Here is a 13,525-nt window from a genome sequence, read left to right on the forward strand (position 1 = left end):
CCCCCACAAAAGCAAAGCAACTTTTGCACACACCCCAAAAAAACCTCCTAAACTTTGGTCAGCAGCTCCCCCCAAAAGCTCAACAACTGTGGACACTTTGTGATAAATAAGAGGTTTTTGGTTTGGTTAGGTTAAATAATTAGTTTTTGGTTTATTAAATACATTTATATATTACAATTATACATTTTTGTTATTTAAACTATAAATATCACGAAATTATGGTGTTTTCTTTCTCGAAGTGACACACCACCCGAGTTATGCTCGGTTTTTTTGGTGAAGTTTGACACACCAAGCTCAAAAGGTTGCCCATCACTGTCCTAGTGAGCATGCTTGGGTTTGTGGTATGAGGAACAGGACACTGCTCTCAAGAAAGGGGAGAGCTAGCTTTATTCACGTTTGCCACGTGTTGGTGTTTGTAAAGGGTAAAGGTAAAGGGACCCCTGACCATTCAGTCCAGTCGCGGACGACTCTGGGGTTGCGGTGCTCATCTCGCTTTACTGATCGAGGGAGCCAGCGTTTGTTAGCAGACAGCTCCCAGGTCATATGGCCAGCATGACTAAGCCGCTTCTGGCGAACCAGAGGAGCGCACGGAAACGCCATTTACCTTCCCACCGGAGCGGTACTTATTTATCTACTTGCACTTTGACATGCTTTTGAACTGCTAGGTTGGCAGGACTGGGAGTGAGCAACGGGAGCTCACCCCGTCGCGGGATTCAAACTGCCGACCTGATCGGCAAGCCCTAGGCCCTAAGTTTGGGGATGCCTGATCTAGGCCTTTCCACCATCGAAAACAGCTCTCTAGTCACACACATGGACCAACACATTACTTATAAGCTGCCAAAGGAGTACCACAGAGAGTTAGTGCAGAGCCTTAGAGAGATACTCTGGGCCACCCTTTGGTTAAATGCACAGTATTTCCCCCAATAGCTACCTTGCATATGCTGTTTCCATGACTAGACCCAGCCATTCTGACAGGGCAGCAAGACAACTCTGCGCTACTACAGCTTCATCTCTGCAAGCTTTCACCTTCAAGGAAAGAAAGGCACAGAAGCAAAACTTTACAACAGCCCAGAACTGTTTGCAGCATAATTCTATAGGGCTCCCCGGCTCTGCCTTAAGTTGTTGCCTTCCCAGTCTCTTCCTGCACTTCCTCCAAGTCAGGGGTAGGCAGCCTAAGGCCCGTGGGCAGGATGCAGCCCAATTGCCTTCTCAATCTGGCCCGGGAATGAGCGTGTTTTTCCATGAGTAAAATGTGTCCTTTTATTTGAAATGCATCTCTGGGTTATTTGTGGGGTATAGGAATTCGTTCACCCTCCTCCCCAAAATATAGTCCTGCCTACCACATGGTCTGAGGGATGGGAAAGGTTGCTGACCCCTCTTCCAGATCTTCCACGATGAGCTCTTCTGAAAGGAAAAGAAGAGCAGGTGGGGTTAGAGTACTTTCTTACACCCACAAAAAGAGAGGGGGGAGGGAGGGGGGAGAGAGGGGGAGGGAGAGAGAGACTTTGTGAACATAGATATGGAAATAAACATTACCTTCATCTTTTCTGTTCTGGGTCACGGGGGAGGAATTTGGAGCCTACAGGGAAACAAAGAGGCGCATGCCATAAGATTCTTTATCTAAACCTCAAAATAGGCCTCAGACAGAGACCTTTCCTAAGAAACATTAGTGACTTGCTGCAGGGTCTTACCTTTTTGGTTTTTTGGAAGAAGGTATGGCGGGGGTGGGCGAGGGGGAGGACTGCGGGGTGGGGGAAACATTATTTCGTCGGAAACGAAATACACGTCGAAACCTGGAAAACCTAGAAAAGAAAAAGCAAAATGTGAGAAATGGGGCTCACAGTTAGTACTCTCCTGATCCACATCCCCAAACTGGTTTTTGCATTCACGAATCTAAGCGCGCTATCATCACAGAATTCAGTTGTGCATCAAGGCCTTGGGGCACTACACACACACACTCCCGCCCGACAGTATTTTAGTTTAAAGGTTAATGGGCTAAATTTAGGCCACAACTTTATCGATTACAGCAATGTGAGTGGTATTGGTTAAGGCTTTGGCAATAACTATATCTGACTCCTGTCCGCCTTGCAGGACGTCTGGAAGGGAAAACCACCAATAGAGGGAACTCGGTCGATGGCGACCATCTGAAGCTCACCCCGGGGTCCCTGCTGGATCCTGGCATGGCCCTAGCCTCCCAAGCAGACTTTGGACAGGATCCAGACCCGCAGATTCCTTTACTGGAATACCCTTGGTACCTGGAGGGGCAGGTGATGGCCGCACCTCCCCTCCCCCACACTTCACTAAGCCAATGCCTAACCGCCAACCCTTACAAATCTTCCAGGATGAGCTCTTCTGAAAGGAAAAGAAGAGAAGGTGGCAGTTAGAGAGAGGGGGGGAGGGAGAGAGAGAGACTTTATGAAGATAGACATGGAAATAAACATTACCTTCCTGTTTGCTGTTCTCTGGAGGGGAGGAATTTGGAGCCTACAGGGAAACAAAGAGCCGCATGCCATAAGATTATTTTTTTAAACCTCAAAATAGGCCTCAGACAGAGACCTTTCCTAAGTAACCTTAGGGACTGGCTGCAGGGTCTTACCTTTTTGGTTTTTTCGAACAGGGGTCCACAGGGTAAGGCGGAGGTGGAGGGGGAGGTGGTGGGCGAGGGAGAGGACATTTGGAAGGGGGAAACTTTGTTTTTCCGTGACAGGCGAAGGGCTCGCCTCAGCCTGGAAAGCCTAGAAAACAAAAAGCAAAATGTGAGAAATGGGGCTCACAGTTAGTACTCTCCTGAACCTGCAGGGTCTTACCTTTTTAGTTTTTCCAAAGAGTTGTTGGTGGGGTAAGGCAGTGTTTCTCAACCAGTGTGCCTCCAGATGTTTTGGGACTACAACTCCCATCATCCCTAGCCAGCAAGACCAGTGGTCAGGAATGATGGGAGTTGTAGTCCCAAAACATCTGGAGGCACACTGGTTTAGAAACACTGGGGTAAGGCGAGGGGGAGGACTTGGGGATGGGGGAAACTTTATTACGTCTCAGACGAAATACGCGTCTGATCCTGGAAAGCCTAGAAAAGAAAAAGCAAAATGTGAGAAATGGGGCTCTCCTGATCCACATCCCCAAACTGGTATCTAAACCTCAAAATAGGCCTCAGAGACCTTTCCTAAGAAACCTTAGGGACTGGCTTTTGGGTTTTTTGAAAGAGGGTATGGCGGAGTAAGGCGGAGGGGGAGGTGGTGGGCGAGGGGGAGGACTCTGGGATGGGGAAAACTTTGTTTCTTCTTCCTAGGCGAAGAACTCCTCTCAGCCTTGAAAGTCTAGAAAAGAAAGAGAAATGGGTCTCACAGCTTGTACTCTCTAATGCCTCTGAGCTCAAGAGGAATTCACTATCATCACAGAATGCAGATGCTGAGAGACATCCTACTTACATGTCTACCTTCTTCCTGTAACAAACGCGAAATGATCCAACCGTAGGAGCTCGCCAGGCCTTTTTGCACTCTGGTGTCCATTGAGCCAGCAGAGGGAGGTGTCACAATGGCTTCTGTAAAACAGGGGCTGTCCCTGGAAAATAGGGACACTTGGCAGGTCTCCTGAGGTGCCCAGATGAGAGACCACCAGGAAACCCATGATATGGTGCTTAGAATTATACAGACAAAATTATTCCTTAAATAAATACATATATAGACACACTGCCTTTTTGTCTTTTCTCACGCAAGAATATTTCACTACGTCCGAAAGAGGCCTTCTGCTCACAAAAGTGCACCTGTGGGCCTGAGCCTCCTAAATAGCTCTACTTTGGAGCAAGGTTTTCTGACCCCAGTGGAAATTAGTTCCTAGTGAGCATGCTTGGGTTTGTGGTATGAGGAACAGGACACTGCTCTCAAGAAAGGGGAGAGCTAGCTTTATTCACGTTTGCCACGTGTTGGTGTGGGTAAAGGTAAAGGGACCCCTGACCATTCAGTCCAGTTGCGGACGACAGGGGTTGAGGCACTAATCTCGCTTTACCGGTTGAAGGAGCCAGCGTTTGTCTGCAGACAGCTCCCAGGTCATATGGCCAACATGACTAAGCCGCTTCTGGCGAACCAGAGCGGTACTTATTTTTCTACTTGCACTTTGACGTGCTTTCGAACTGCTAGGTTGGCAGGAGCAGGGACTGAGCAACGGGAGCTCACCCCTTCGCGGGATTCAAACCGCCGACCTTCTGATCGGCAAGCCCTAGGCTCGCGTGGTTTAACCCACAGCGCCACACACACCCCGTTGGTGTTTGTAAGTACTGCGAAATGCCTCATTATTTGCAAGGACTTTTCTGCCTTTTTAAAGCTCACTGTAGTCAGCCTCACACAAGCATAGCTGCCAAGTTTTCCCTTTTCTCAAGAGGAAGCCTATTCAGCATAAGGGAATTTCCCTTAAAAAAAGGGATAACTTGGCAGCTATGCACACAAGCAAAAGGACAGAGGCAGGAAAATGCCCATGTGGCAGCTACGGGGGCCTTGGGGAAGGGGGAACAAAGAAAAAGTGAAGAAGCTACACAGCACCTTCTGGATATATTTTGAGATTGAAAGTATATCCAGTATGTTCATGGGCAAAAGGACAGCTAACACTGCCCTTCAGCAGTGATGTCCAGTGCTTAATTTTTCCCCATGGAAAGGTTTCGATTTCACAAGTTCATTAGTAACAATGAATGGATGGAAACTGCAAATATTGCACTAGGCAAGCGTAGCAATTTCACCATTCAGTTTTGCTTATTTATAGCTAGTAAAATAGACACACTAAATTAGATCACTCTCTAGGACAGGGGTGGGGTACATTTTAAAATATTTGCCTTGAGACAGTCTTTAAACCTCTTTTGTTGACCACCAGCATTATGCTTTCGATTTTTAAGTTCGGAATAGAGTCGTTGCTTTGGAAGACGATCATCAGGCATCCGCACAACATGACCAGTTCAACAAAGTTGATGTTGAAGAATCATTGCTTCAACACTGGTGATCTTTGCTCATGACAGGCTGCAATTCCTCAAGTACTTGAGGAAACTGGCCACACCTGGCTGGCATCAGGGTAGCATGAGAACATGAGAATCATAGAATTGTAGAGCTGGAAGGGACCCTGAGGATCATCTAGTCCAACCCCCCTGCAATGCAGAAATATATGGCTGTCCCATATGGGGATCAAACCTGCCACGGTGGCAATTGTATTTGTTAAGAGGATGGAGGAAAGGGAACAGTTCTTCCTAAGGATCAGAATGAACGTGGCTGAAATTGCGTCCTTGAAAACACCATCCTGGATTTGGAAAATTGATACCAGGAGCCATGTGTGTAAACAGGATTTATTGTGGGGCAGGCTTTATTTGGGGGGTAAGGGCAGAGCCGAGTTATCTGTGACACAATTGGTCAGTTAATTAAGTATTTTTATTGATTTACTTGATTTGGAGGGGGCAGCTCCCCCCCGCCTCCCTGGCTACGCCCATGCCTGGCACATCGTCTTTGGTGTGGTGATGCTTTCAAGAAAGCAATTGCCAATGTTCATTTTCTTTGGTTTTATGAACTTTTATCGACTTCCAAGCTATATTATGTGTTAAAGAAAGCAATAATATTTTGTTATCATCATAATAGCTTCTATGGATAAATTTGATTGAAACCAACTGTTCTGGCTTGCCCAAGGAGAAGATTTAAAGGTCTATCAGCTTTGAAGACAGGAGCCTGGGATCGTTTTAGCAACACCATAGCTGTGTAGTAAAAAACAAGTAGGGAGTGCCTACTTTTATTTTTTCCTCCCTTTCATTCAATTCTAGAAGTCTCACAAGAAGGCAAAATTACCATGCCAGGCCCAGCGTTGAAATAAATGTCTGCCCTGATCCGTTGTGGCTGGTGCCATGCGGCAGAGCTGCACCCCTAACACGGGTGCTGCCGCAGCTTTCCTAAATAGAGCAGCGGTGAGATTAGGGCTGTGTGTGGACCCGGGTGTAAGAGCTGGATTGGCTCCACCTGTGTGTCTGCACAGCCCCAACCTCACTGCAGGAATGTGGGTGTCATGGCTGATGAACACCATGCCTCTTCCTGCTTCACATATTTGCAGCCCTCACCCTCTAACACAGGGAATAGTCACAAGTTTGATTCCCTACTGGCTGGGCCCTTGCACCTATGCAAATCCATTGGCTCTCGCCGGTCAGGAAAGACCTACCTTAGAGTATCGGGACATGATATTGAAGTGGTGTGCTTAACATTTAAAGTTTTGTTATGTTTTTGTATATGTTGGAAACTGTCCAGAGTGGCTGGGACAACCCAGTCATAATAATAATAATAATAATAATAATAATAATAATGGAATAAGGCCTTCCTATTTGCATGGGAGAAATGTTGGCTGGTATGGGACAGGTATAGGAGAGAGCTTAGTGCTCAGTAGGTGCAGGAACAACGTCAGCTGGAATCCAAAGGAGGAGGCACGTCATGCACATTTATAAAAAGTGGAACATGGAAGAAAACCATGTGAGAAAACTTAGTGGCGTCACTTAAGAGCAGCACTGCTTGTGGCTGCTGGTTTTCTCAGGGCATCACGAGGGTCATTGTGACATCTCCGTTGGGGCTCTAGAAGTCCTGGGGATCTCCTACGCTTGGATCATTCCGTGCTTGTGAGAGAAGTGAGAAACCATGTAAGTAGGATTTCTTTCAGCATATCGGATCCTCTTAATTGAGGGTCCGCGTTGCGCACACGCTATAGGTGATCGAGGGGGGGGGCCTTTAAAAGGCGGTGGCACATTGTTGGGGAGATTTACCTGGCTTCACGCCACCAAAAACCCGCCCTAGATTTAGGGGTGTGCTTTGGCCTTGCTCTGGACTTCGCTTGGTCGCCTGTTTTGGAACAGGGGCCAAGTAGGATTTTTTTCCTTTTGACAAATTGGCACTGGCCTCTTGGTTTTCGCCTACCTCTTAGCAAGCGTCACAACTTTGTAAGGGTTGGCGGTTAGGCATTGGCTTAGTGAAGTGGGGGGGAGGGGAGGTGCGGCCATCACCTGCCCCTCCAGGTACCAAGGGTATTCCATTAAAGGAATCCGCGGGTCTGGATCTTTTCCAAAGTCTGCTTGGGAGGCTAGGGCCATGCCAGGACCCAGCAGGAACCCCGGGGTAAGCTTCAGATGGTCGCCTTCGACCGAGTTCCCTCTGTTGGTGGTTTTCCCTTACAGACCTCCTGCAAGGCAGCCAGGAGTCAGATATAGTTATTGCTAAAGCCTTAGCCAATACCACTCACATTGCTGTAATCAATAAAGTTGTGGCCTAAATTGTGCCACAATTAGGAGAGTACTAACTGTGAGCCCCATTTCTCACATTTTGCTTTTTCTTTTCCAGGATTTCCAGGATCCGACGCGTTCTTCGTTTTCGGAGAAACAAAGTTTCCCCCCTGCCCCAGTCCTCCCCCTCCCCCACCACCTCCCCCTCCCCCACCCACTCCACCTTACCCCGCCATTCCCTCTTTGAAAAATCCCAAAAGGTAAGACCCTGCAGGTTTCTTAGGAAAGGTCTCTGTCTGAGGCCTATTTTGAGGTTTAAAAAAATAATCTTATTGCATGTGGCTCTTTGTTTCCCTCTTGGCCCCAAATTCCTCCTCCCCTCCAGTGGAGATGAAAACCAGAAGATATGAAGGTAATGTTTATTTCCATGTCTACACTGAGAAAGTCTCTCTCCCTCCCTCCCTCCCTCCCTCTCCCCCCCTCTCTCTTTGTGTGTATGTGTGTGTTTGTATGTGTAAGAAAGTCTAACCCCACCTTCTCTTCTTTTCCTTTCAGAACAACTCATCCTGGAAGATCTGGAAGAGGACGGGTCAGTAACCTTTTTCATCCCTCAGACCATGTGGTGGGCCGGACTATATTTGGGGGGAGGGTGAATGAATTCCTATACCCCACAAATAACTCAGAGATGCATTTTAAATAAAAGGACACATTTTACTCATGGAAAAACACGCTGATTCCCGGACCAGATTGAGAAGGTGATTGGGCTGCATCCTGCCCACGGGCCTTAGGTTGCCTACCCCTGACTTGGAGGAAGTGCAGGAAGAGACTGGGCGGCAACAACTTAAGGCAGAGCCGGGGGGCCCTATAGAATTACGCTGCAAACAGTTCTGGGCTGTTGTAAAGTTTTGCTTCTGTGCCTTTCTTTCCTTGAAGGTGAAAGCTTGCAGAGATGAGGACTTCCGGTTTTACCGCAGCCACGATTGGCCACGCTCCGGAGAGGCTCCGCATCCCGGGGTGCTTACAGGAAAGAAAAGGGGGAGCTGGAGGCTACCTGCCCCCCCAAAACCGAAGGGGTAAGAGGCGATCCTACCCTGAGCAGTCGGTGGTGTCCAGAGGAGCGCTCGGCATCCCTCGCTTTTAAAGCTGAGGTGAGGGGGAGCCCGGACACTGAGACGCGAAGACCATTCTTCCTGTAAGAGCTGTGTTTCCCGGCGCGGCAAGAACGGTAAAATTTCTTTAACTTAACTACAACATTGCCGGAGCATGGGGTGTAAAGAAAAGAAAAGAAAAAGACCACCACCCATGTTAAAACGTGAGAGAACCCCAAGAGAAGGGAGGAGGGAGAGGAGAAGGCAAGGTGTAACGGAGAGACTGTAAAAGGGGGTGGCAAATAAGAACGAAAGAAAACGAAAGGTCTGAGATTAAAATGCTACCGGAGAACGGAGGAGACCACAAAAGTGTATAAGAAAGGGAAGATTTATTGAAGTCACCAGTACCTGGGTTGAATTAACACACACGCAAAGAATCTTGTGCCAGCTGAAGGAGAACCCCAGGGATAGCTGCATCGTTGGTGGACGAAAAGAGAAGGGTTTTAGAAAAAACAAAAAACAAAATGAAGTGGAAAGCCGGCGGGCTGAAACAGTAGGAATAAGAAGCCAGATTAAAAGGGAGAGAAGGGGAAGAAAATGGCGAACGCTTAAACAACAAGATGACTAGGCAAAATAGCTGAGCAGAAGAAGGCGGAAACGTGGGGAGAAGAGGAACAAAGAGAAGCTAGTAAAGAGAAACGACCGCAGCAAAGGAAAATCCCAGCGAGTGACATCTAGTGGAGAAAAAAAGGAACTATAATAATACTTTTTAAAAAAAATCGGAGCAAGCGCCATTGTGTGGCAGAAGAGAGGAAGTGCAGCCCCAAAGAAAAATAAGAGCCACAAAATGCCAAATGGGACTAAAATCAAGAAGACAATAACAGGAGCAACGGGAATCTCCCAGCAAAGAAGGAACTCGCTAATGGAAAATGATACGGACTCAAAAGAGCTCATTTGGAGCCTCAAAGAGGACATGGGAGAAGTAAAGATGGACCTAGCTGAGATAAAGAAAGAAATGAGTGATAGAGTCAAGACGCTGGAGGACAAGGTAGAGAAATTAGAACAAAAAGCGGACTGTGATGTAAAAGATAAAGAGGAAATCAAAACCCACATGAAAGAAATAGATGAAAAAAGTACAGAGACCACAAGAGAAATAGAAGAACTAAAATTGAGAATACAAGCTATGGAAAACACAATAAAGAACTTGACCAAGGGGGAAAAAACTGAACAAGAAAGAAATGGAAAAAGCCAAGAAAGAAGTGGAGAAACAAAAGGCAGTCCAGGAAGCACAGATGGATGCACTTGCTATGATGCAAATGAAGATCAGAGAGAAAATATTGAGATTTAGAAACATCCCAGAAATGGAGAACGAGAGCACAGAAAAAAGGATTGCCATGGAATTATTGAAATGGCTAGGCCTGGAGAAAACTGGAATAGAAAAAGAAATAGAAAAGGCCTTTCGAGTTAAGTCCAAGAAGGCCAGGGCAAACAACTGGCCTATGGACTGTTTAGTATCCTTTAAATCTATGTGGCTGGTGGAGAAGATCTTATAAACGAAAGGAAAGAAAAAGCTGAAAATAGAAGGAGTAGAGACTGTGGTCCTGAAAGAAATTCCACCCTGCCTGATTCAAAAAAGACAAAAATACAACTTTTTGACAAAGCATTTGAAACAGAAAAAAGTAATTTTTAGGTGGGAATATCCAGAGGGTCTGTCCTTCTTCTATAAAGGAAAGAGAAGGAAATTTGAAAATGTGGGGGAAGCTGACCTTTTTTGGAGAAAATACTGGCAGGAACTGGGAGGGGAGAAGGTCAGACTGATTGAGGAACAACAAGAGGAGAAGGAAGATGAAGTAGACCCAAGCAGTTCGGAGGACGATGAGGGAGAAGAAGAAGAAGAGGAGGAGGAGGATGGAGTTGGAGAAGAACATCTGGATGAAGAAGGGACTGCCAAAGAACAGGGGGAAATATAAGAAGTAAGAATGCACTAAGAGATAAAGTTGTAGAATAGATGAGGAAAAAGTGAGGGAGGGGGAAATCTATTTTTTAGCTTCAACTAAGAGTAAGATGGTAATAACTCCCCATATATATATGTATATATTATATTCTTAAGAGTTGGAAGCCAGCTGTTCTTTTGCCAAAGACAAACAGAAGCATTTCCAAAGTACAAAGTTTTTTAGAGGGAGATATATATTTTTATAATTAAATTTTGAATAAAGTTTTCCAATAAAGTATATTTGAAACAAGATGAAACTCAAATTATTCTCATGGAATGTGAATGGGTTAAATGATAAAAAAAAGAAACAAGGTGGGTCACATAAAAAAAGTTAAAATTTAGACATAATTTGTTTGCAAGAGACCCACGTTAATAAGAGACATGAAAGGATATTGGTTAACCCAAGTTTGGGTAAAGAATTTATTGCAGCAGATGATAAAAAGAAAAGGGGAGTTGTAATTTACATAAAGGAGAAATGGGAACCTAAAATGATATGGAAAGATAAAGAAGGGAGGGTGATAATAGTGGAAATCATAATTGAGGGGGGGAAATGGATGATAATAGGAATATATGCACCAAACGGAAGTAAAGTGAGTTTTTTTCATAAAATAGAGGGGAAAAATGTTGGAACATATGGATAAACAAATAGTGGTAATGGGGGATTTCAATGGAATAACCAATCCAGAGCTGGACAAATCAAATAGCAAAGGGAAAAAGAAAGGAAACAAATTACCCAAAAACTTTTTTGATATGACAGAAAATTTGGAATTGATCGATACATGGAGATTTAAGCATCCAGTCGATAAGGAATTTACATTTTATTCAGCACAATATAAGACCGCAAGTAGAATTGATGGAATTTGGGTATCAAAAAACATAAGTACTAGAATTGGAAAAGTGGAAATTTTACCAAAAACAATATCAGATCATAATTCAGTAATGACATTAATAGAAGATCGAGAAATAGAAACAAATAAAAGATGGAGAATGAATGTTTTTTTGTTAAAGAAGGAAAAAGTGTTAGAGGGCACAAAAAAATTAATGAAAGAATTTTTCGAGATAAATTGTAATGGAGAGGTGAATTTGCGAACGACACTCTCAAAGTTTATTTGGCAAGGGAAAAAGCCTAGGATAAAATATAAACTTCTGACAGATAGTAAAGAAAGAGGAGGCTTTTCCCTACCAGATTCAAGGATTTATTATGAAGCAGCTACCTTCTGCTGGCTGAAAGAATGGTGTTTGTTAGAGAAAACAGAGGTATTAGATTTGGAAGGCTTTAATAATGTATATGGATGGCATGCTTATTTATGGTATGACAAGACAAAGAACCTAAGGGATTTAAAATCATGTAATTAGGAAATCATTGATAAATGTATGGAATAAATATAAAGACTTATTAGAAAAGAAAACCCCCCTTTGGATTTTGCCATTAGAAGTGAAGGCCCGGAAGAGGGTAAACATGGAGACCAGATGGCCAAAGTATAGAGATATTCTGGTGGAGGAAGGAGACAAATTAAAATTAAAGACGTATGAACAATTAAAAAGTGATTTAGATGATTGGCTCCAATACCACCAGATAAATGAATTGTATAAAGTAGATAAGAAAAATTGTTTTTCTCTAGAAAAGTCCAAGTTGCAGACAGAGTTATTAGAACCAAAGACAAAGAATCTTTCAAGAATGTATAATTTGCTGCTTCAGTGGCAGTTGAAAGATGAGTCAACAAAGAAAGTTATGATAGACTGGGCGAAAGATGTGGGGCACAATATTATGATGGATGACTGGGAAAGATTATGGAAGAAGAACATGAAATTTACTGCATGTACGGTTTTAAGAGAGAATATGATGAAAATGTTTTATAGATGGTATTTGACACCAGTAAAACTTGCTAAGATATACCATAATCATGATAATAAGTGCTGGAAATGTAAAAAAGCGGAAGGAACATTTTTCCACATGTGGTGGACCTGCCCGTTAGTAAAGGATTTCTGGGAAATGATTTATAACGAACTGAAAAGGATGTTGAAAAACACGTTTATTAAGAAACCAGAATCCTTTCTATTGGGCATGGTGGGAAGAGAATTACTGACCAAAGACACTAACTTGTTTTTATATGCCACAACGGCAGCCAGGATACTACTAGCAAAATACTGGAAGACACCAAAGATTCCTACATTAGAGGAGTGGCAAATGAAAATATTGGACTATATGGAACTCGCTGACATGACCAGAAGACTACGCGACCAGGGAGAAGAGAAGACGAAAGAAGAATGGAATAAATTTAGAATATATTACAAAAAATATTGTAAAATTGACTTATGAAGAGAAATATAAGCAATTATGTATGTTGCAGGTTGAGATTAAGGGAAAGTTTAGTGAAAGTCGAGAAATAGTAATTATAGATATGAAATATGAATAGAACCTGCATGTAAGAGATATGCAATGAACCGCCAAATAGGGGACACGGGGAAGTCTATGAGGGAAATGAAGTTAGAAACGATTAAGAATCTGATTTGTATCTCTTTTTCTTCTTCTTCTTTATCTTATTTGTGTATGATGCCAATTGTTTTATTGTTGGATTTTCTTGCTTTTTCTATATATAAAATAATAAAAAATATATATTTTTTTAAAAAATGAATTTGCGAACTGTATGGGAGGCCGGAAAGGCCGTAGCCAGAGGTTATTTTATTAAACAAAACAAAATAGAGAGGGTAAGAAGGGAAGAACAAAAAACTAAATTATTGGAGGAGATTAAAAGAAAAGAACATTTTTTATACAAATCAGGAAAAAAAGAAGTAAACCAAGAGATCAAAATTTTGAGAATAGAATATGAAAAATTGATTGAGGAAGAAATGAATAAACAAATAGAATTCTGGAAATATAGAAATTACGAGTGGGCTAACAAACCAGGAAAACTGCTTGCGTGGCAATTAAAAAAGAGGAGGAATGAGAGATTGATAAATAAAATAAAGATTGAAAATAGAGTAGTAGATAAGCCACAAGAGATTAGAAAAAAAATTGGGAAATATTATACTAATTTATATCAAAAAGAAGAAATTGACGAACAAGGAGCCCTAGAATTCGTGAAAAAATATAAATTAGCAAAAATTCCAGAAGAAAAAATTAAACTAATAAATGAACCATTTACGGAAAAAGAAATTAGGGAGGTAATTCAAAAAATGAAAAAAGGTAAAGCTCCTGGCCCAGACGGCATCCCAATAGAATAT

At 43.3% G+C, this 13,525-nt stretch overlaps 1 long non-coding RNA gene across 1 annotated transcript; it reads right to left on the reverse strand.

The window, feature by feature from the left end:
• Window positions 1–1,209: 1,209 nt before the first annotated feature.
• LOC132591871 (uncharacterized) lies at window positions 1,210–1,724 on the reverse strand. Its single transcript, XR_009557279.1, has 3 exons — window positions 1,692–1,724; window positions 1,537–1,579; window positions 1,210–1,404 (listed from the first exon to the last, which is right to left on the reverse strand). It is a non-coding gene; the product is annotated as an uncharacterized LOC132591871 (long non-coding RNA).
• Window positions 1,725–13,525: the final 11,801 nt, after the last annotated feature.

The sequence above is a fragment of the Zootoca vivipara genome, chromosome 3 (assembly GCF_963506605.1).
Source record: "Zootoca vivipara chromosome 3, rZooViv1.1, whole genome shotgun sequence".
NCBI lineage: Eukaryota > Metazoa > Chordata > Lepidosauria > Squamata > Lacertidae > Zootoca > Zootoca vivipara.